The sequence below is a fragment of the Lagenorhynchus albirostris genome, chromosome 17, assembly GCF_949774975.1.
Source record: "Lagenorhynchus albirostris chromosome 17, mLagAlb1.1, whole genome shotgun sequence".
NCBI lineage: Eukaryota > Metazoa > Chordata > Mammalia > Artiodactyla > Delphinidae > Lagenorhynchus > Lagenorhynchus albirostris.
In genome coordinates, this window is record NC_083111.1 from 16,171,488 (window position 1) to 16,191,872 (window position 20,385).

Consider the following 20,385-nt stretch of genomic DNA (forward strand, 5'->3'; position numbering starts at 1 on the left):
CTTCCTTTCTTCTTTCCTCCCCCTCTCTCTTTCTCCCTCAGTCTCTCTCTCTCTCTCTCTTCTTCCCTCCCTTCCTTCCTCCCTCCCTCCCTGTCTCTTGCTTTCTTGCTTTTACTTTTTGGTTTAATTGTCTTAGCTAGAATGTTGAAAAGAAGAGGAAGAGTGTAAATCCTTCTCTTATTCCTGATCTTAGGGGAAAGCATTCATTCTTTGACCAATAGGTATGATGTTAGCTGGAGATTTTTTATAGATGTACTTTGTGATATTGAGGAAGTATCATTCTATTCCCAGTTTGTTTTATCATGAAGGGGTTTGGATTTTTTAAAATGCTTTCTCTACATCTATTGAGATGATCATGTGATTTTTTTTGTACTTTATTCAATTGATATGTTGAATTAATTGGCTTTTGGGTGTTAAACCAACTTTGTGTTCCTGGAATAAATCCCACTTGGTCCTGATGTGTAATCCTTTTTATATGTTACTGGGTTTGGTTTGCTAATATTTTATCAAGGGTATTTATGTCTATATTTATAAGAGATACTGATTTTCTTTTCTTGTTATATCTTTCTCTGTTTTTGGTATCAGGGTAATACTGGCATCATAGAACGAGTTAGGAAGTGTTCTCTCCACGTCTGCTTTTTGAAAGAATTTGCGAAGGATTGGTGTTAATTGTTCTTTAAATGTTTAGAAGGATTCACCAGTGCATTTGTAGGCTTTTCTCCGGGAAATTTTGTGATTACTCATTTAATCTCTTGTCACATGTCTATTCAGAAATTTTATTTCTTCTTTAATCAGTTTTGGTAGTTTGTGTCTTTGTCTGAATTTGTACATTTAATCTAGATTATCTAATTTGTTGGCATACAATTGTTCATAATATCTCCTTGTTCATAATATCTCCTAAAATCCTTTTTATTTTCTGTAAAGTCAGTAGGAATGTTCCGTCTTTAATTCTTGATTTTGGTAACTTGAGTCCAGTCTCTTCTTTTTGGTCAGTCTAACTGAAGGTTTGATTTTGTTGATCTTTTCAAAGAGCAAACTTTTGATTTTGTTGATTATTTTTTATTTTTATGTTCTCTGTTTTATTTCCATAGTAAGCAGTGTCTTCTTCCTTCTGCTTGCATTTGGGTTACTTTACTCTTCTTCTTCTGGTTTCTTAAGGTAGAAGGTTAGGTTATTGGTTTGAAGTCTTTTCTTTTTTAATATAGGCATTTACAGGTGTGATGGATCATTTTATGTGTCAGCTTGGGCTAAGGGATGCCCAGATATCTGGGGAAACCTTGTTTCTGGACGCATCTGTGTGGGTGTCTCCAGAGATTGACATTTGAATCAGTAGACTGCATAAACATGATCACCCTCACCAATGTGGATGGGCTTTATCCAATCCGCTGAAGGTTCTGAATAGAACAAAAAGGTGGAAGGGGGCTTCCTGGTGGCGCAGTGGTTGAGAGTCCGCCTGCCGATGCAGGGGACACGGGTTCGTGCCCTGGCCCGGGAAGATCCCACATGCCGCGGAGCGGCTGGGCCCGTGAGCCATGGCCGCTGAGCCTGCGCATCCGGAGCCTGTGCTCCACAATGGGAGAGGCCACAACAGTGAGAGGCCCGCGTATGGCAAAAAAAAAAAAAAAAAAAAAAAAAAAAAAGGTGGAGGAAGGGAAAGTTCACTCTCTGCTTGAGCTGAGATATCCATCTTCTCCTGCCTATGGACATCAGCTGTCCTGGTTCTTGGGCCTTCAGACAGACTGAATTACACTACAAACTTTCCTGCTTCTCCAGCTCGCAGATGGCAAATTGTGGGACTTCTCAGCCTCCATGATCCTGTGAGCCAGTTCCTGTAATAAATCTCCTCTTACATGTATCCTATTGGTTTTGTTTCTCTGGAGAACCCTAATATAAAAGATATAAATTTCCCTGAGGCAGTGCATTAGTTATATTTCTTAAGTTTTGGTTTGTTGTGTCTTCATTTTCTTCCATCAAAGTATTTTTTAATTTCCTTTGTGATTTCTTCTTTGACCCATTGGCTTTTTAAGGAGTGTGTTGTTTAATTTCTACATATTTGTGAATTCACAAATATCCTTCTATAATTGGAGAAATACTTTGTGTTACTTCAGGCTTTTAATTTACTGAGACTTGTTTTATGATGTAGCATGTGGCCTATCATGGAGAAAGTTCCATGTGCATTTGAGAAGAATTTGTATTCTACTGTTGTTGTGTGGAGAGTTCTATAGATGTCTGTGAGGGCTGCATGTTTGATAGTATTGTTCAACTATTGTTTCTTTGTTGATCTTTCTAGTTCTACCAATTATTGAAAATGGGATATTGAAGATCCAACTATTATTTTTGATTTTTTGTAATTATTCCTTTAATTCTGACAGTTTTTGCTTTATGTATTTTGGAGCTCTGCATATAAGTTTATAATTGTTGTATTTTCTTGGTGAATTGACCCTTTTATTATTATTATTATTTAATCTCATAAAATATATTAAAGTCCATTTTGCCTGATATTGGCATGGCCACTGTAGCTCTTTTGGTGACTATTTGCAAGGTATATCTTTTCCATCCTTTTACTTTCAACCTATTTGTGTCTTAGAAGCTAGAGAATATCTTTTGCAAATAGCATATGGTTAGACCATGTTTTTTTAATCCATTCAGCCAATTTCTGCTTTTTAATTGGAGAGTTTAATTCATTTATATATATTGCAATAACCAGTGAGGTGGGGTTTATGCCTACCATCTTACTGTTTGTTTTTTGTATATCTTATGTCTTTTTTACTTCTCTGTTCTTCCATTACTGCCTATTTTGTGTGTTAAATAGATATTTTATGGTGTATGATTTTAATTCTTTTGTCATTTCTTTTACCATATATTTTTGGAATTATTTTCTTTTTGGTTGCCCTGAGGTTTACAATTAATATCTTAATTTATAACAATCAATTTTAGATTAATACCAACTTAATTTCAGTACCATTCAAAAACTTTGCTCCCATAGAGCTCTGTTCTCTTCCCCTTCTTTGTTCTGTTATTGTCATACAAATTACATCTTTGTGCATTGAAAGTCCATCACCACAGATTTATAACTATTGCCTATGCAGCTGTCTTTGAAATCAAATTGAGGAGTTACCAACAACAGAAAACATTTATATTGTCTTTTATATTTACCTTTTTATATGTACCTACATGGTTATCTTTACCAGTGCTCTGTTTTTCTTTATCTATATTCAAGAATTTGAGTTACTATCTAGTATTCTTTATTTTCAGACTGCAGAGCTCCCTTTACTATATCTTACAGGGCAAGTTAGATAGTGACACATTTTCTCAGTTTGTTTTTTTAAATCTGAGAATGTCTTAATTTGCTTTAATTTTTGAAAAATAGCTTTGCTGGATATTGAATATTTTCTGTCAGCAATTTGAGTTTGTCATTCCATTGCCATGTAGTTTCCATGGTTTCTGAGAAGAAATCAGCTATTAATCTTATTGGGGATCTCTTTTATGTGATGAGTCACTTCTCTCTTGCTGTTTCAGGACTCCCTCTTTGTCTTTGTTTTTTTCACAGTTTGATTTTGATGTGTCTCACTGTGGATATCTGAATTTATCCTGTCATGGTTTGTTGAGTTTCTGGAATGTGTAGATTCATGCTTGTCATCAAATGTGTGAAAATTTCAGCCATTATTTCGCAGATATTTTTTTATGCTTTTTTCTCTCTCTCCTTTCCTTTGGGACTCCCATAATTCATATAGTATGTTGTGTTCTACAGGTCTCTAGTCTCTTCTATATTTTTTATTCATTTTTATTTCTGTTTCTTAGATGATATTTTCAATTCAGCTTTCTTCTAGTTCACTAGTTCTTTCTTCTGGCTGCTGAAATCTATTGAAACCTCTCTGGTGAATTTTTCGTTTAAATTTATGTACTTTCAATTTCCAGAATTTCTATTTGATTTCTTTTTATAATTTCTGTCTCTGTTGATAGTCTTTATTCAGTGAGAAATCATTCTCAGACTTACCTTTAGTCTTTAGACGTGATTTTCTTTTAAAAGTTCTTTGAATATGTTGATATTTAGAATATATAACTTAAAAAATTTGTCTGGTTAAGTCCAATGTCTCGGCTTCCTTAGATATAGTTTTCTATTGGTGGCTTTTTCCCCTCGTGTATGGGCCATGCTTTATTGTTTCTTCGCATGCCTCATAATTTTTATAGATAACCAGACATTTAAAATAATGTAATGTGGCAACTCTGGAAATTAGAACTTCCTCCTCCCCTGGGTTTGCTGTTGTTTGTTGTTGTTTTTGTTTGTTTAGTGACTTTTCTGCACTAATTACAGTATTCTTGTTTGTTTTTCTACTTGGTTAGCTTAGGGGTCTGCTGATGATTCGACAGAGATTTCCTTAAATTCCTGGAACCAATAAATCCAGTCTTTGCTGAGTGGCTCTCTGTCTGTGTTGGGGCACAGCTTCAACACTTAGCAGACAGTTTACAGTTCTGCCTTCACCTTCCCTTCCTGCTTGCACAGAGCCTCAAGATTATCCAGAAGCGAGAGTTTAGGGCCTTTTAGGTCTTTCTTAAGCATGTACACAGCTCTGAGAATGTGCACAGACCTACTTGTGTTTGTGGCTTTCTCCATTCCCAGAAGCATGTCAGAGCTTTTCAAAGCCTGTGTAGAATTCTCATTCCCAAGCTTTTCCTTTTAACATTTTTGGTTAGCCTATTATTTTCCCAAAACATTATTTAAAATCTTAGGCAGCTTCAAAGTTAAGTAGTTGACTGTAATTTTTGATAAATTCACCTGGAGAAAAGACTTTTTGCACTGAGTGAGTTCTGAGTCAGGTTAAATAAAGATATCACTTCAAGTGGGGTCTTCCAGGGAACTAACAGGTCACGTAATGACAGAGCTCCACCTCATGCTGCTCCCTTCAGTGGCTGCCAGTCTGCTGATTTTCACTGTGATTGTCAGTTTTCAAGGCTACTGTGGAGCTGGAGAGGAGGAATGGGCACAGGGCAAATTAAAATGCCTCAGAGCACACTGTTCTTACCAAGATTAAGCTGTTTTTCTTGAAAAGCCACTACCCAGATTGCCAGGATCTTTTGGTTAATTTCTAGCATTCATACAATATTGATCCTGACAATTTTTTGGGAGTTTTCTTATTGCTTTAATGGAGGATATGGAGGAGAGAATTTTTGGAGGTCCTTAATCTGCCATTTCTGCTGACACCATCCCCTTTCCCACTGAATTGTGATGTATATTATATATATCATGAGATCCAGTTAGAAAGGCAATAAATGAAGTGCCAGTTATGCTTTGCATGTGTAGGAAGGAGAATGTTGAGAGGCCTCACGTGTGTTGAGGAATTTACTTTCAGTCTTCTTTCAACTCCCCTTGGTGCAAGAATCAGGGGAATCAAGAAGCAGCTAGCCACTGGGGTTCAGCAAGACTGTTCTCACATTGCTTGTCTACCACACTGTCCCATGTAAACCACACTCCTGTGCATTTGTGCATTTGTGTTTTTGCCTCTCCATCTTCCTTAATAACGTTTCTGTGGTTAAGACTTTCCATGGCAAGGACTGACTCATTCCCTTGAGAGAGTCCGGTGTGCTAGCCACTGTGTTCTAAAGACTTTCCCTCTATACCCAAGAGGGAAAGCTACTTAGAAGAAGGGGTGCTCTTAACTATTTGTATCTATGATGATGTCAAGTTAATATTATTTAATACTTTTGTAAAACAGTTCCTAGGTTAATAAAAATAAACAAAATGTATTTAGTTTCTTTCTTTTATTCTTATTTCCCTAATACTTTCACATACAAACACAAGTCTTCTGTTACTAACAAGTAGCAATAGTCATTTCAGCAGATATTCAGTCAATAAATTCTGTAATGAACCCAGTTAATTTAAGTTCAGTCTTTCAGCAAGGACATGGTGAGCACCTACTATGGACTAGGCATGTGATTAAATTTGTTGCTCTTATTCTTCCAGCATTCTCCTATTCCTTCCATATCCTGGCTGTAAACTATGGACTATGAGATTGACTTCTTTACTTCCTCTTGCTGTATCCATAAACACAGAACCAAATGATCTAGATGTCACACAAAATATTCAGTGTTGTTTCTTTCTCTCTCTCTCTCTCTTTCTTTCTCTCTCTCTCTCTCTCTTTCACACACACACACTTACACACACAAAGTGAAATAGAAAAACCACCTATAAAACCAATGAATGTTAAGGGCAAATAATGTTTTAAGCTCACACCACTTCTTCGTATGAGACAAGGCATACTAGAGTATGGTCATCAGTTAGTTTTTTCTCCACTGGTCTTGCGCAATATCCAGAGATATGTTCAGATACTGATTTGAGATTGTGAGGTTGTGGGGGAAATTCTCCTCTTGAAAGTTTCCACCTCTACATTCAACACGTGCAAGGTATCATTTTTTAAAATATTTCATCAGTTTACTGTGTAGAGTTAAGAATTTGCTGGTTCAGTCTTGGAGTTAATGAGATTGCCAAGATTTTCCAATTTCCTGTGTGTCACCTTGTTTCCTCTTTGTACGTAAGCAGGCATAGTCCGCATGGGGCTTGATGCTTGCTCCCAGTCGTGTGGAGGAGGGTGGGAACATCGGCAGCTGCCAGCACGGCTGTGGTGGTGGACGGCTGGATGCAGGTGCACAGCCTGCCTCCATCTGACAGGCTTTAAGGCTTGCATTCTCTCTAGTGATATCCAATATCCTGGCCGATAGGGTCCTTCAAAACAACTGAAACAACCCAGTAACACAGTTTCACCAGGGCATCCAGTTGCATAATGTTCACTCAAGTCTACATGGATAAAACATCTTCAGTGTGTTATTTTTGTGATCTGCGGGACAGGTAGTAACTGCTGGATGAGTTGTTCTTCTGGTAGAATGTTCGTGCAGAATTCTGAAGCTGTAGAATGTTGGTGTGCCTCTGATTAGAAGAGTCTAGTCTCATCGTCTGATGACCTGGACTTAGTGCCATTCCACCACTAACTCACTAGACCATGGATGAGTCACTTAACTTTTCTAAATCTCCATTTTCTTGGCTGTAAGTTGAAAGGAATAATCCCTGCCTGGCAGTCTCACAAGGTGGTTTTGAGAATGAAATGATAAGAATGCATGTGAAGGTAGTTTGGAAATGGCTGTTAGAGGCAGATAAAAGCTCAGGATTACCTCTCCTCCCTGCCAGGTTCTCACCTATAGAGGGAAGACTCACTAGCCAGATGGGGGTTCAGAGCATCATCCTGTTAGGCAGAGATGTAGAGAACAAAATTCAGGGCTCTGGGAAATCTACACTGGAGAACGTGGCTTAGACCTTAGGCCAAAATTGTGTCCCCTGCCTCCCAAGCCAAATAAAAACCTTTGTATTTGCAAAGAGAGCCGAATCTGCTGGGCAGCCTCCAGTCCACTCAGTGCCAGTTCCAGGGCTGCTTCTGCAGGGCGGGTGGAGCTGGAACACAGAGAGAATGGCAAGTATCCCTGCGGGTGGAGCAGGCCCTTCCGAAGAGGTCAGTGCTCAGAGACAGGAGGAGGAGGGGGCTGTCCTTGCCTGAGCCCGGGTGGTCAAAGAGAACTAGCCGCCCTGCCACAGGCGAGGAGTGACCTGTCATCTCATCAAGCAGAGAAACAGGCTCTCGTGGAAGCCAGGCTCCCACCAAACATATTAGCAGCCCTCCATCCTGAGGGGAGGAACAAGGAAAGGAGGAAGGAGACGGGGAGTGTTGACTTCATCACTCTCCAGAGGGAGGAGGAGACTGGCAGTCTGCCTCTCTATGGATTTGTGAGGGAGAGCAAGAGTCCCCTCCTGTCGCTCAGCCATGGCAGTGAGGCCTCCAGAGGGATCAGGATTTGCCTTTATAGAGTTTGCCTCAGTGAAAAGTCTGAGGAAGTTGTTCATTAAGGTACATTAGAGATTATTTAAACAGGCCCCTTGTTTTACAGGGAGAAGGGGCCAAGGGCAAGTGGGTGACTGGCTCAACAAGTTGATGTCAGTTGTCTAGTTCTCAGAAAGACTAGGTCCAGAGAACAGGACGCTCACCAGGGAGGGTAGGACTTTAGTGGGGGGCCCTGGGCTACCAGAGAGACTAGTAGGGGAGCAGGGAGTGTGTTCTCAAATAGGAGAGGAGAGAGCAAAATGGATGTGGAGGAGATGAAGATCACAGTTTTGTTTAAAGCAGGTTTCTTCAAATATTAAATCATAGCTATGATTTAGATAACCAAGATGAAGTGAGTTTAATTATGTAAAGAAGGAATAGGTATTTTCTTCTCACTCCCCTTCTCACATTTTCCCCTCTATAGGATTTATCCTCCAAGTCCTTATGATGAAAAAAATACATGAGGTTCCTTTGGGCACTACCACTCCCCACCACATGGGCAAGATGGGGCTGACCTACTCCCAAGGCTAATGGGTGGTCTGCTGACTCAGACCTGGCCACTAGGAACATTTTATTTCCCTGACCACAGAAAATGGTTCAGGGAAGGGCATGTGCCCCAATCCAGGCAAATGACACCCTTTCCCGGACCTCTTGGAATTGAAAATTCCCTTTGCTGGAGGGTCTGCCGCTGAGATGGTATGGTATAACCTAAATATAAAGCATCTTGTCACCAGGAGGAGGAAGTTGGCTTGAGAATAAAGCCAGCCCAGAGGAAAATGAAACTGAAAGATGGAGAGAAACATATTTTTAATGATATTTTTGAACAGCTTAATCAGGCATGTCCAAGGTCAGCATCTCAATACAATTTTCAGTTACGTGGACCAATACCCTCCATACTTCCCTTTATTTTTTTTTAAAGCAGTTTAATTATGGTTTCCGTCACAAAGTCAAAAGAATCCTGACTAATACACTTTCTCTTTCTCTTTGGCACCTTTCAAACATGTTACCTGTGAGTAGCATTTTTCTTTTCTCCTCATCTTCCTTTCTCCTCTTTATTCACCAAAGTATATCCTAACTTGAATAATAAAACAAAAAAATCATATCTCATTTATCAGATGTTAGGAGAATGTTCTATTTTTCAGCAATATTAAGCTATTTTTTCCCCTAGGCTGACTTTAGATTCATAGTATAGTAATATCACAGAAGAAAATTTTTTGCAGTTATTTATTGCTAAGTAAATATTTATTTATTATATTTACCCCAAAACTTTGTGCTTACAGCAGCAGTCATTTTATCATCTTATGATGTTGTCTGTCAGGAATTTAGCTAGAGATCAGTGGATGATTTTTCTTCTCCATATGGCATCAGCTGAGGTCACTTGGAGATGTTAAACTGATGGCTGGCCTGGTCTGGCTGGCCCAGGATGGCTTATGCCTGGCATCTTGATGGGGATGGCTGGAAGGCTGGGTTCAGCTGCGGCCCCTTCCTGTTTAGTCTTGGGGCCTCTTTACGTGTTCTCTCGTGGCAGCTCAGGACTTCATGAGTGATCGTTCAAGAGGTCTCAGGTGTAAGCTGCAAGACTTATTAAAGCCTTACCTGATTCTAATGGTCAAGCAAGTTCCTAAGGCCAACCCAGATTCAAGGGGGAAAGACAATTAGACTCCATCCTTCAATTAGAAGAGTAGCAAGGTATTTGCCGCCACCTTTAATCTACCACAGGGTGGGGTATCGGTGGGAAGAGCTTGAGCTTTGGGCTAGGACAAACGTGTCTAAGAGGGCTTCATCACTTCCTCGCTGTAATTACTTACCTCAGTTTGTAAAATAGGGGTTAATATAATCTCTCTCAGAGACTTTTGAGAATCAAGTGAAATAATTTGTTTGAAGTACCCTAGGATAATGCCCGGTACATAGTAGTCACTCAGTGAGTTGTAGTTGGATTGCTTTAAAGAGATTTATCTTTTGCTGATAGAAGTTCTCTTTTGGCCAAGAGTACAGTCTCTCTCAATTGTGACAGATTGTTAAATGTGCTGAGATTTTGTCTCCATCTGTTACCTCTCACTGTGTGGAGGCGTTCTGGGTGGTCAGAAGCTAATTCATGAATTCTGCTGCCTCTTCTTGGTTCCAGAGCTTACCTAATTACAGGTTGTTACCGATAATATCAATCTACCTGGTGCCAGAATCACTTATTTTGTAGAGGAACAGTGTCATCAAAAGGTAATAAGTCCAGCATCTTTCTGCAGACTGCAGTTCCCTTTCAGCATGGGGTTTCTCAGTTCACCATTGCCCTTGCCGCAAACTCGACTCAGATCAGAGCTGAGTAGGGTTTAGCTGTGGAGTGTCATTGAAGGCATTAGAAAATCCAGTCAAGAGCTCAGCAGTTCATCTGTATAGAAATCTCATCCACGACATCTGGGATCCCCAGTCAGCCTCAGAATCCCCTTGGTGTTGACATCAGTGCAAAGAGGTGATTCTATATTTGTGAAGTCCCTTCCTCTTGACCCATAGGCCCCCCTTCTTTGTGTCATTAAAATCATAATAAATTGGCTCTACATTATGGTTGCCTGGATGGAAATAAATTTTATGGTTCTAGTATAATGGGAAAAAAGAAGAAACATGCATAGTACTCATACTTGGAATTACTAAACTTGGAGCCATTATTGTTATACCGATAGCTGAGTCTGTGGGTTTGCATTTGGTATATGAATTCCTAAGTGCTACTTCTGAAAGTTATGTGCAGGAGGTGTTGTTACTTAATTATGAGTCTTCTGTACTAGAAGGCTTAATATTTTGTTCAGTGCTTTGCATTAAATTGTGCAAGCGTCATGAGCAGTATGTGGGTCTTACCATCATTCTTCACTTATTTGAGAAAAATAGTACCTTTTAAAGGCTTCTCATTTAAAGTTTTGTAAAAGAGTCATCCTTGTATTTCCACTGATTGTCTCTTAAGCTATTGTGTTTTTATTTCTGTAAGGCATCTCACATTGCAACATTGAGGCAATCTGAAATGTGGGTTTGCAAATTCTGTCCTGAGCAGCAGGCCAGCTGGTAGCCCTGCACAGATACCATGAGCCACTGCTGTGGGAAAATAGAAACCTCTCTCACCACTAATGACCCCTATAGAGTCAATCAATTTTTTAAAAAGATGTATATATATATATATTTTTTTTAAATTAATTAATTTATTTTTGGCTGCACTGGGTCTTCATTGCTGCGCATGGGCTTTCTCTAGTTGAGGCGAGCGGGGTCTACTCTTCATTGCAGTGCGCAGGCTTCTCATTGCGGTGGCTTCTCTTCTTTGCAGAGAACGGACTCTAGGCGCGTGGGCTTCAGTAGTTGTGGCACGAAGGCTCAGCAGTTGTGGCTCACGGGCTTAGTTGCTCCGTGGCACGTGGGATCTTCCTGGACCAGGGCTTGAACCGTGTCCCCTGCATTGGCAGGCGGATTCTTAACCACTGCACCACCAGGGAAGTCCCTAAAAAGATACATATTTTTAATAGCAGCTATTAAAAATCTCAACTTTTAAAATGAAAATATTTCTACTCAAACATTTAGAAGAAATGAAAGAAAGAGAAAAAGGATGATAAATTATCATAACTTTTTAAATGGATGGTAATGTCAATCAGGTCAACAATAGATTATTAACCAAGGTATTACATATCTCATCTATCCAATTTCGAATTTTGAGATCACTTTAGGCAAGGAGATAGCTTTAAGGAGTTATACTTTAGGTTGAAAATTACAGTCACTCCTTGGTAGATCAACATATTATTTTTCTGATAATTTAGGCATTAAACTAAGTCTCTAGGAGGTAAAAAATTCCAGGCTTTGCTCTACTCATTGTTCTGCCTCATTAAGTGCTTCGTAGTCACTATCAAGCTGTTTGAACTGTGTTTGCTCCAGTAAACTATGGCCACAGTAAGACCTCCTCTGTTCTATTACATGAAAATGTTCATTGGATAGTATTTGTACAGTGCTTTGAATTCCTCCAAAGTATGCACATTGTTCCCCAAATTCAATATGTGCTAAGTCTCATAAAATACCCCAAATAATTTTTCTTCATAATTACTTTAAAACAACACACTTTTAGAAGATATGAGTCCTATTAACTAAAATATCTACCCTCCTTCCTACTTCCTTTAACAGAAGTCCCACCACCTACCTATTTTCTCTGTTTGGTTACATTTTATCACACAGACAACATAAGTATTTCTACACTAACAGAAGAACAGTCACACTGAACCAATTAAAGCAAGCAAAGGAAGAATTAGAGAAAATCCGTGGTGTTTTATGGATGTGATTTCATGTACAATATCATACCTCACATTATCATAACTCACAGACTTCTTACTTTCTTAATGAGTGACAATAGCAAATCTGGGAAACATCTGCCTTGAAAAAGAACACTAACTGCTCTCTGCTTAAAAAATGTTGCTTGGCTATTACTGTATAGCAGCCATGCGTATCATATTGTGGTATGAGATGTCTTGGTTGCAAGAAATTAACATTCTCCTGTTTGATTTCAGATTGTCTAGAACAGAATCCCAGCATAATTCAAATCATTGTAAAGCCACAGTTGCAATAAAGAACATGATTTACTATTAGCAAATCTTCAACACTGCTACTCAATTCCCAGCAATCGTTATGACTCGGGTGAAGGAAATTTAGCAAACTATTGTGTGATTTTCTGCCATCTAAAAAAGAAAACCTGCAATATAAAAAGAAAATCTAAAAATAACCTCTCATTTATATAGCTAACCATTTCAAATGGTTAGCAAGTTTTGGCTGTACAAGTAAAGTATATTCTTTAAATCTCATTACCGCCTCAAGAGCAGCTGCCATCAGAATACATCTGTCAAGGGAATTCGCTGGCGGCCCAGTCGTCAGGACTCGGCACTTTCACTGCCAGGCCCACGTTTGATCCCTAGTCGGGGAACTAAGATTCCGCAAGCTGCACGGTGCGGCCAAAAAATAAGAAATTAAATAAATAAATAAAAGAATAAGTTTATTAACATTCCCACCTGTGTTTCTATTACGGACAAGTATATTTTTCCTTTCCTCTCATAACCAATGGATAGGTGTTTGGAAGATGAAAGAATGACACTTTTAGAAGGAACAAGAAACAATTCCAGTATGATTTTTGCATTGAATGTCCTAATTTTTCGAGTTGTCAAATAGGTCTGAAAATTAAAAGTAGCTGTTCATTTTTATTTCTCTTGAGGGTGGGAAGTAAGATCACAGGAAACTGCTTTCTCACTTTGAATATAATGTTCTCATTGTACTAATACTGTATTATTTCTAAACCACTGCAAAAGTGTAGAGTCTGGCAAAATGCTAATTATTTCTTTCTTGGCTTAGAAGATAAATTTGGTCATGGAAAAGAATTCATTTCTGGATTATCTCAGATATTTGTCATCATCTTTTTTTTTTTTTGTCATTTCAGTTGTGAGGCCTTATTACAAAGTGAAAATTTTCATTCAAGAGTGACTTTATCCAAGACATTATCTAATGGAACAGCTGGTACCCTTGTTCAGATTGACCCTGAACCATAGAAAAGTTCACAGTTCTTGCAGGCATTTGACTTGCCTTTGTTATAAACAGAGCAAGGTCTGAATTAATTATGTTAACTATTTAGCTCATCATCTATTGTTATGTTTGATGAAATAACTCACATGAACTGAAGATAGAATATTTCCATTTACCAACTGAGTTTTAAATTACAATTGATTTAATTTCAAACATTTTTGAGTATCAAAAATGCTCTCAAATTGTGTCCTCAAATTCATAATTTTTATATATCCATATATGTATAGATATAGGTATATGTTTTTAGGTAATTCTACTGTTGAGCCCAAAGCATAAGCAGGTTTGAATTTTTAATGTAATTAGTTCCAGAAGACAAACCTAGCACTGTGTAAAGAGGACTGAGCCAAGTTTGATGGTGGCTTGTGAACAGACTCTGAACAGAATCATATACTGTTTACAGTTGTCTTTTACATGCAGGTGCATTGTGGGAAAGTAACCCACCTCTGAAGTCACAGGAATCCTTCACTTCAAGTCTTTTAGTCACATCGTAAGAAATTAACAATGCTGCATTTGTTTCTGTTTAATATTTCTCATATTTCTTATTCTCATTCTGTAGGAATGCATTCTAATCCAAGGACACATTCTCATACATTCATTAAATCCTTGTGCTCCAAAATGATTCACATGAAAACTCAAAATCTGATGGTTTCATGTGTTCCAACTTAGCTTTTGCTAAAACAGGGTCATCCTTGAACTTGTCATCTGCTGAGGTATTGAATTCCCTATTTCATTCAATTACATGATCTTAAGAATGTGGCCATTTGCCATTTCTGTCTCAACTTTGAACACATGTTTTTGCATCTAACTGTTCGGCTTAGGAACCCCTCAATTATAAATGATCTAATGGAAAAAAAGAGTAAATCATTTAAGGAACTACCTAAGTAATACAAAAAAATGTTGTTTTTGTTTAAAACTAAGTATTATTAATGTAATTTCCCTGGTGATGACAGATTTTAACTCTTTCATGCATGCTACTACAATATCTGAGATAGAAATTAATTGCTTAAAGAGTAAAATATTCCTTTAGTTTTAAGAAGAATTCTCATATTTAATGAATTTTTAATCAGGGTAATATTTTGAGAGAAAATTAGTTGTCATTTTTTTGTAATTTAAAATAGGATCCTAATGTGGACTAATTTAATTTTAAAAATTTATTTTCATATGTGTATATTGTGTTACTCAGTTTTCTTCTAAAAATGAAGTGGACAGATGTTAGTTTCAGATATTTATAATTAAATGGTTGAGTCAAATTAAACATAATTTGTCTTCTCTGCTGGGCTAAAAACTCTTTAAGGGCACAGACTGTGTCCTTTTCATTCCCCAGGTGGAGAAATGACTAGGACAGAGTTTAACATATAGTAGGTACTCATTAAATGTTGCTGAACTGATCTGAATCTTTATGTGGCCAGACGTAAAACACCTATTTTATTTTTATCATACAGTCTTTAACTAAAGAATAAAATAGAAGTTCATACTTTGCATTCATCCCATATCTTTTTTTTTAATACTTTTTAGATCACTTTCACATAGTTACACCATTTGATCCTTTTGGAGTGATGGGTCTAATTAAGTCTTACCAGTCCATTTTTCTTGCTTGAAGTCACACTCCTGGTTAATTAGTTACATGGCAGGAACCGGAGACTAGGTTTTTTTTCCTTTTAAAAACTTGTAGGCCCTTTACCTGTTTTATTAGCGATATGTGGGATGGGTCAAATTGCCTCTTTGTAGAATAAGACTTCTTATTTCAATTTGGAAATTAAGAGTGCTGAAAAGACTATCACTTCTACACAAACAACAAGAGAAAAAGCTGACAAGCTGGAAATTAATGACGTTTGAACCCATGAGAGAACTGAGTTTGCAAGGCAAACAACTACCCTGAAATATGGGGAGAGACAAGTACTTGCAAAGAAAGATGTTGCCAAATCCATGTAAGCCAAAGAGAAGATTCAGCTAGAAATTTTTAATGAATTTCTAAAGGTTGGGTGGGAGTGTGAAGTCCCTGGGGCTGCAGACATATGTGTGTGTAGAGGGGTCACAATCTCATGAATGATTTTCCTCTAGGAACTCACAGGGCAGAGTGGGGAGAGGCTTAAGAAAACTTCCCCTGTGATACTGGCTGGAGCAGGGGAGAGAACAGAAGCCACTGCCAAAACACTGCCAGATTCATCTTCTGTATCACCTCGGAGGAACAAAAGGCTGAATATGCAGGGAAAGGCAAGAAAGGTATAGACTAAGACCTCTGGGGGATGGCTGGGATTCTATAGACCCAGTATTACCCCTGGAGAAGGAACAGGAGTACTTGAGAACGTCACAGACCCAAGACCCAGGTTTGCAAAGCCTGCCTAAATCTGAGGCTTAGTAAGAACATCAGACAGTACCTCCTTCCCCCACTCCTCCACCTTCATTACTCTATCATTGCCAAATAAAATTAAGAGTGGAATTCAGCTGGGAGAGCTGCAAGAGAGAGAATCTCTGTCTGTTGCACAAAGGAAGAAAACATAAACCAGGTGGGAGACCCAGAGCCAAGCAGGAAGCAAGCTTCAAACCCAGCCCAACTCCTGACTTGATGGGCATGAACCCCTATATTAACAGCCCAACAGAAGGAAAGGTGTGCCCATCTCCACGTATAACAATTATTTATCTCAGTATCTATTGTCTTGTACAGTACATCCAACTTTAAACAAAAAACTTTAGGCATACAAAGAGGGGAAAAAACACCACAGTTTAAAATGACAAAGGAGTCAGCAGAGCCAGACTCAGATATGACTTAGATGTTGGACCTATCCAATGGGGAATTTAAAGTAGTTATGGTTAATATGTTAAAGGCTCTAATGGAAAAGGTAGACAACATGCATGGTTGAGTAGATACTTTTAGCAGAGACATGGAAATTATAAAAATGAAAATCCTAGAAAAGAATAATTCAGTAAGAGAGATGAAGAATGCTTTCAAATATTTTACCAGTAGATTTGAGGTAGGTGAAGAGCCAATGAGCTTGAAAACGGAGATAGATCGACAGAAACTACACAAAGTGAAACACAAAGAGAAAAAAAAAGAATGATAAAAAAGAGAGCATCCAAGGGCTAAAGGCCAATACCAAATGACCTAACATGCATAAATGGAACTCCAGGGGAACAAAAAGAGAAGAGGGCAGAAAAAATATTTGAAGATGAGTAAGAATTTTTTAAAAACTCAGCACCTATGAACATCATATTCTAACTCCCAAAAGCCAAAGACGGAGAGAAAACCTTGAAGGCAGCCAGAGGAAAAATTAATGTTACATTAATGAACAAGGAAGAGAATTACAGCAGACTTGTCACTAGAAACCATGTAAATAAGAAGGCAATGGAATGATGTCTATAAAGTTCTGAAAAGGAAAATAACCTGACTTATATCCAGTGAAAAATATCTTTCAAAGGTGAGGCAGAAACAAAGCCTTTCCCAGACAAAAAAAACTTGAGGTAACTCGTTAGCACAGATCTACTCTGCAAGAAATGTTAAAGGAAGTTTTTCAGGTAGAAGAAATATGATACCAGATACTTGGATTTATACAAAGAATGAAGAATGAAGCTAAAATGGAATATATTTTTAATTTTTCGTTGCTGTAAAAGCTAACTATTTAAAGCAAAATTTGTAATAATGTGTTTATTCCATAAATAAAAGTGAAATGTATGACCACAGTGACACAAGGAATGGGAGGACTTGAGAATGTCCTGTTACATTGTATATGAAATGACATAATACTATTTGAAGGAAAACTCATTAACCATTAAAAAGTTAAGTGTTAAAAAATGTATCAAGCCTCCGTAAGGAAGATACTGTGGCCACTGCTCCTGACTCACCACAGTTCCTTCTTGCTGAGGAAGAAGTCAGTCACAAAGTTATGCTCCTGCCGTGTGGCAGCCATGGCTTTTAAAGCTACTGGAACTACACCAGTGGACCCAGAAGGGGTGGTTCACTGAGTAAGAATTACCCTAACTGTCCGCCATGTAAAATCCCTGGGGAAGGTGTGTGCTGATTTGATCACAGGCTCGAAGGAAAAGGACCTTAAAGTGAAAGGACTGTTTCGGATGTCTACCAGGACTTATTATCACTGTGAGATAAACTCTTTGTGGTGAAGGTTCTAAGACTTGGGAGCATTTCCCGGTGAGGATTCATAGTGACTCATTGACTTGGACAATCCTCCTGAGAGTGTTAAGCAGATTACTTCTATCATTGAGCCAGGATTAGAGATTGAGGTCATCATTGTAGTTGCTTAAATCAACTATTTTAATAAATTGATTATTAATCATTTTTAAAAGAGGTATAAATAATAAGTCATTGTAGGAGATAAAATAGATCGTAAAATGCTTAGTCATTCAGAAAAGGCAGAAAGTGAACAAAAAAGCAAGAAAGGCCAAATGGAACAAATAGAAAACAGCCAGCAAGATAGTAGATTTTAAGCCAACCATAACAATAATCACTTTAAATGTCTAAATACATCAGTAAAAAGGCAGGTTGCTAGACTGAATTTAGAAAGAAGACTCACTTACATGTTGTCCATAGGAGACTCACTTTAAATATAAAGACATAGATAGGTTAAAAGTAAAAGCATATACAGGCACCCCCCACCCCCGGCTATCCAAAAGTAGAGTGTTCCTATGAAACCTTTCGTAAGCCAAAATGGCTTAAAGCAAAGAAGTAATTACCTTAGGACACATCTTGCTAACAGATGCAAAAAATAAATCAAGATAAAGCACAGATGGTCACACAGTTCAAAGCTATGGTGGCTTGAGGCTGAGATGCTCAGTGTAGTTCCTTGGGAAGGAGCTTGGTAGTGCCACTCTCTCTGCTGGGGGTGCACTGCCTCTATGCTGCAAAATAATGCTGAACGCTATTTATTTTTTTATTAAAGTATAGTTGGTTTGCAATGTTATATTAGTTTTGGGTGTACAACATAGTTATTCAATATTTTTATAGACAGTACTCCATTTAAAGTTATTACAAAATAATGGCTGTATTTCCCTGTGCTCTACAATATATCCTTGTTGCTTATTTATTTTATACATAGTAGTTTGTGTATCTTAATCCCTTACCCCTATCTTGCCCCTTATCTCTTCCTTCTCCCCTTTTGACTTTTGCCTTTTTTCAGAAGAGCAAAAATCCTCTTCAGATTTCTTAATCAGCAAAAACAGGTACTAATGTAGGGCTTTCATAAAAGGGAAGTGTTATAAACGGGAGGATACCTGTACCAGTCAAACACTGTGGCCTGTCTCCCCCCAGAAAAGCCAAAACTGGGTTTTCATTAAATTCAGTCAAAATAGACTTCAGAAAAAGAATATTATCAGAAATAAAATAGAACATTACATAATGATAAAGTGGTAAGTTCTGCAAATGGACCTAACAGTCCTAAAGGTATACACACCTAAGAGCATAGCTTCAAAATACATGAGGCAAAAACTGATGAATCTGAGAGGACAAATGGACAAATCTATAATTATCATTGGTAACTCCAACCCTCCTTTATAGTTATTGATATAACAGTTAGGCAAAAAAAAAAAAAAAAAATAGGGATATAAATGACCTGATTTGTTCTACCAACTATGTCAACCAATTTGACATAGTTAACATTATCACTCCACCAAAGAACTTCAGAATACACATTCTTCTTAGGTGCACATGGAACATTCACTAACATGAACCATATTCTGGGTCACAAAGTGAACTTTAACAAATTTAAAAGAACAGACATGATACCAAGTATGTTCTCAGATCATTATGGAATTATATTAGAAATCAATATAAAAGATAGGTGGAATATTTCCAAATATTTGGAAATTAAACAATACATTTCTAAATAAGCCATGAATCCAAAAGGAAGTCTCAAGGGAAATTTTAAAATATTTTGAACTCTCAATAATAGGAAAATAAATAAGCCAATTAAAACAGGGCAAATGATCTTAACAGAAACCTCACCAAAGAAAATATACAGATGCAAATAAGCATATGAAAAGATGCTCAACATCGTTTGTCATTCGGGAATTTCACATTAAAACAAGATATCATTACATGCCTATTCAAATGGTTAAATTTTTTTTTTAAAACCCTGACAATACCAATTGCAGGCAAGGATGAGTAACAAGAACTCTCATTATTTGTTGGAATGCAAGATGATAAAGCTACTTCAAGAGACAGTTTGGCAATTTCTTAAGAAGCTAAACATAGTCGTCTTATACAACCTCGAGATCAAACTCCTAGGTATTTATCCAGTTGATTTTAAAACGTGTTCACACAAAAGCTTGCACATGAATGTTTGTAGCAGCTTTATTCATAGTTGCCCCAAACAAATGTACCATTAATATAAGATGTTAATAATAAGGGAAATTGGGTGTGGGGTATATGAGAACTGTTTGTATTATTTTCATAATTTTCTGTGAACCTGAAATTGTAAAATTAAAAGTTTATTTTTTAAAATGTATCTGGAACTGAATGATAATGAAAATACAAGGTATCGAAAGTTGTGAGATGCCCCTAAAGCAGTGCTTAGAGGGAAATTTATAGCATTAAATACTTAATATCTCCAATCAACAGTCTGAGTTTCTGCCTTAAGAAACTAGAAAAAGAAGATTAAATTAAGCCCAAAACTAAGGAAATAATATAGATTAGAGGAGAAATCAATGAATTGGAAACAGAAAAAGATAGAGAAAATCAAAGGAATCTAAAGCTGATTCTTTGAAGACATCATAAAATTGATAGACTTCTAGTCAGGCTGATCAAGAAGAGAAGAGGAGTAATATCAGGAAGAAAATGGGAGATATCACTACTGGTTTCACAGACATTAAAGGATAGATATTGTATGTGGACAACTTTAATTTCATCAATTTAACAGTTTAGATGAAATGAATCAATTCCTTGATAGACACAAACTATTAAAACTCACCAAAGAAGCACAAATAACCT

At 37.5% G+C, this 20,385-nt stretch overlaps 1 long non-coding RNA gene and 1 pseudogene across 1 annotated transcript in view; one reads left to right on the forward strand and one right to left on the reverse strand.

Moving 5' to 3' along the window:
- The window catches only part of LOC132508002 (uncharacterized), a 429,503-nt gene that overhangs the window by 146,305 nt on the left and 262,813 nt on the right, over positions 1 to 20,385 (reverse strand). The gene's annotated exons all lie outside the window — the stretch shown is intronic.
- LOC132508065 (small ribosomal subunit protein uS10-like) lies at positions 17,352 to 17,705 on the forward strand (annotated as a pseudogene).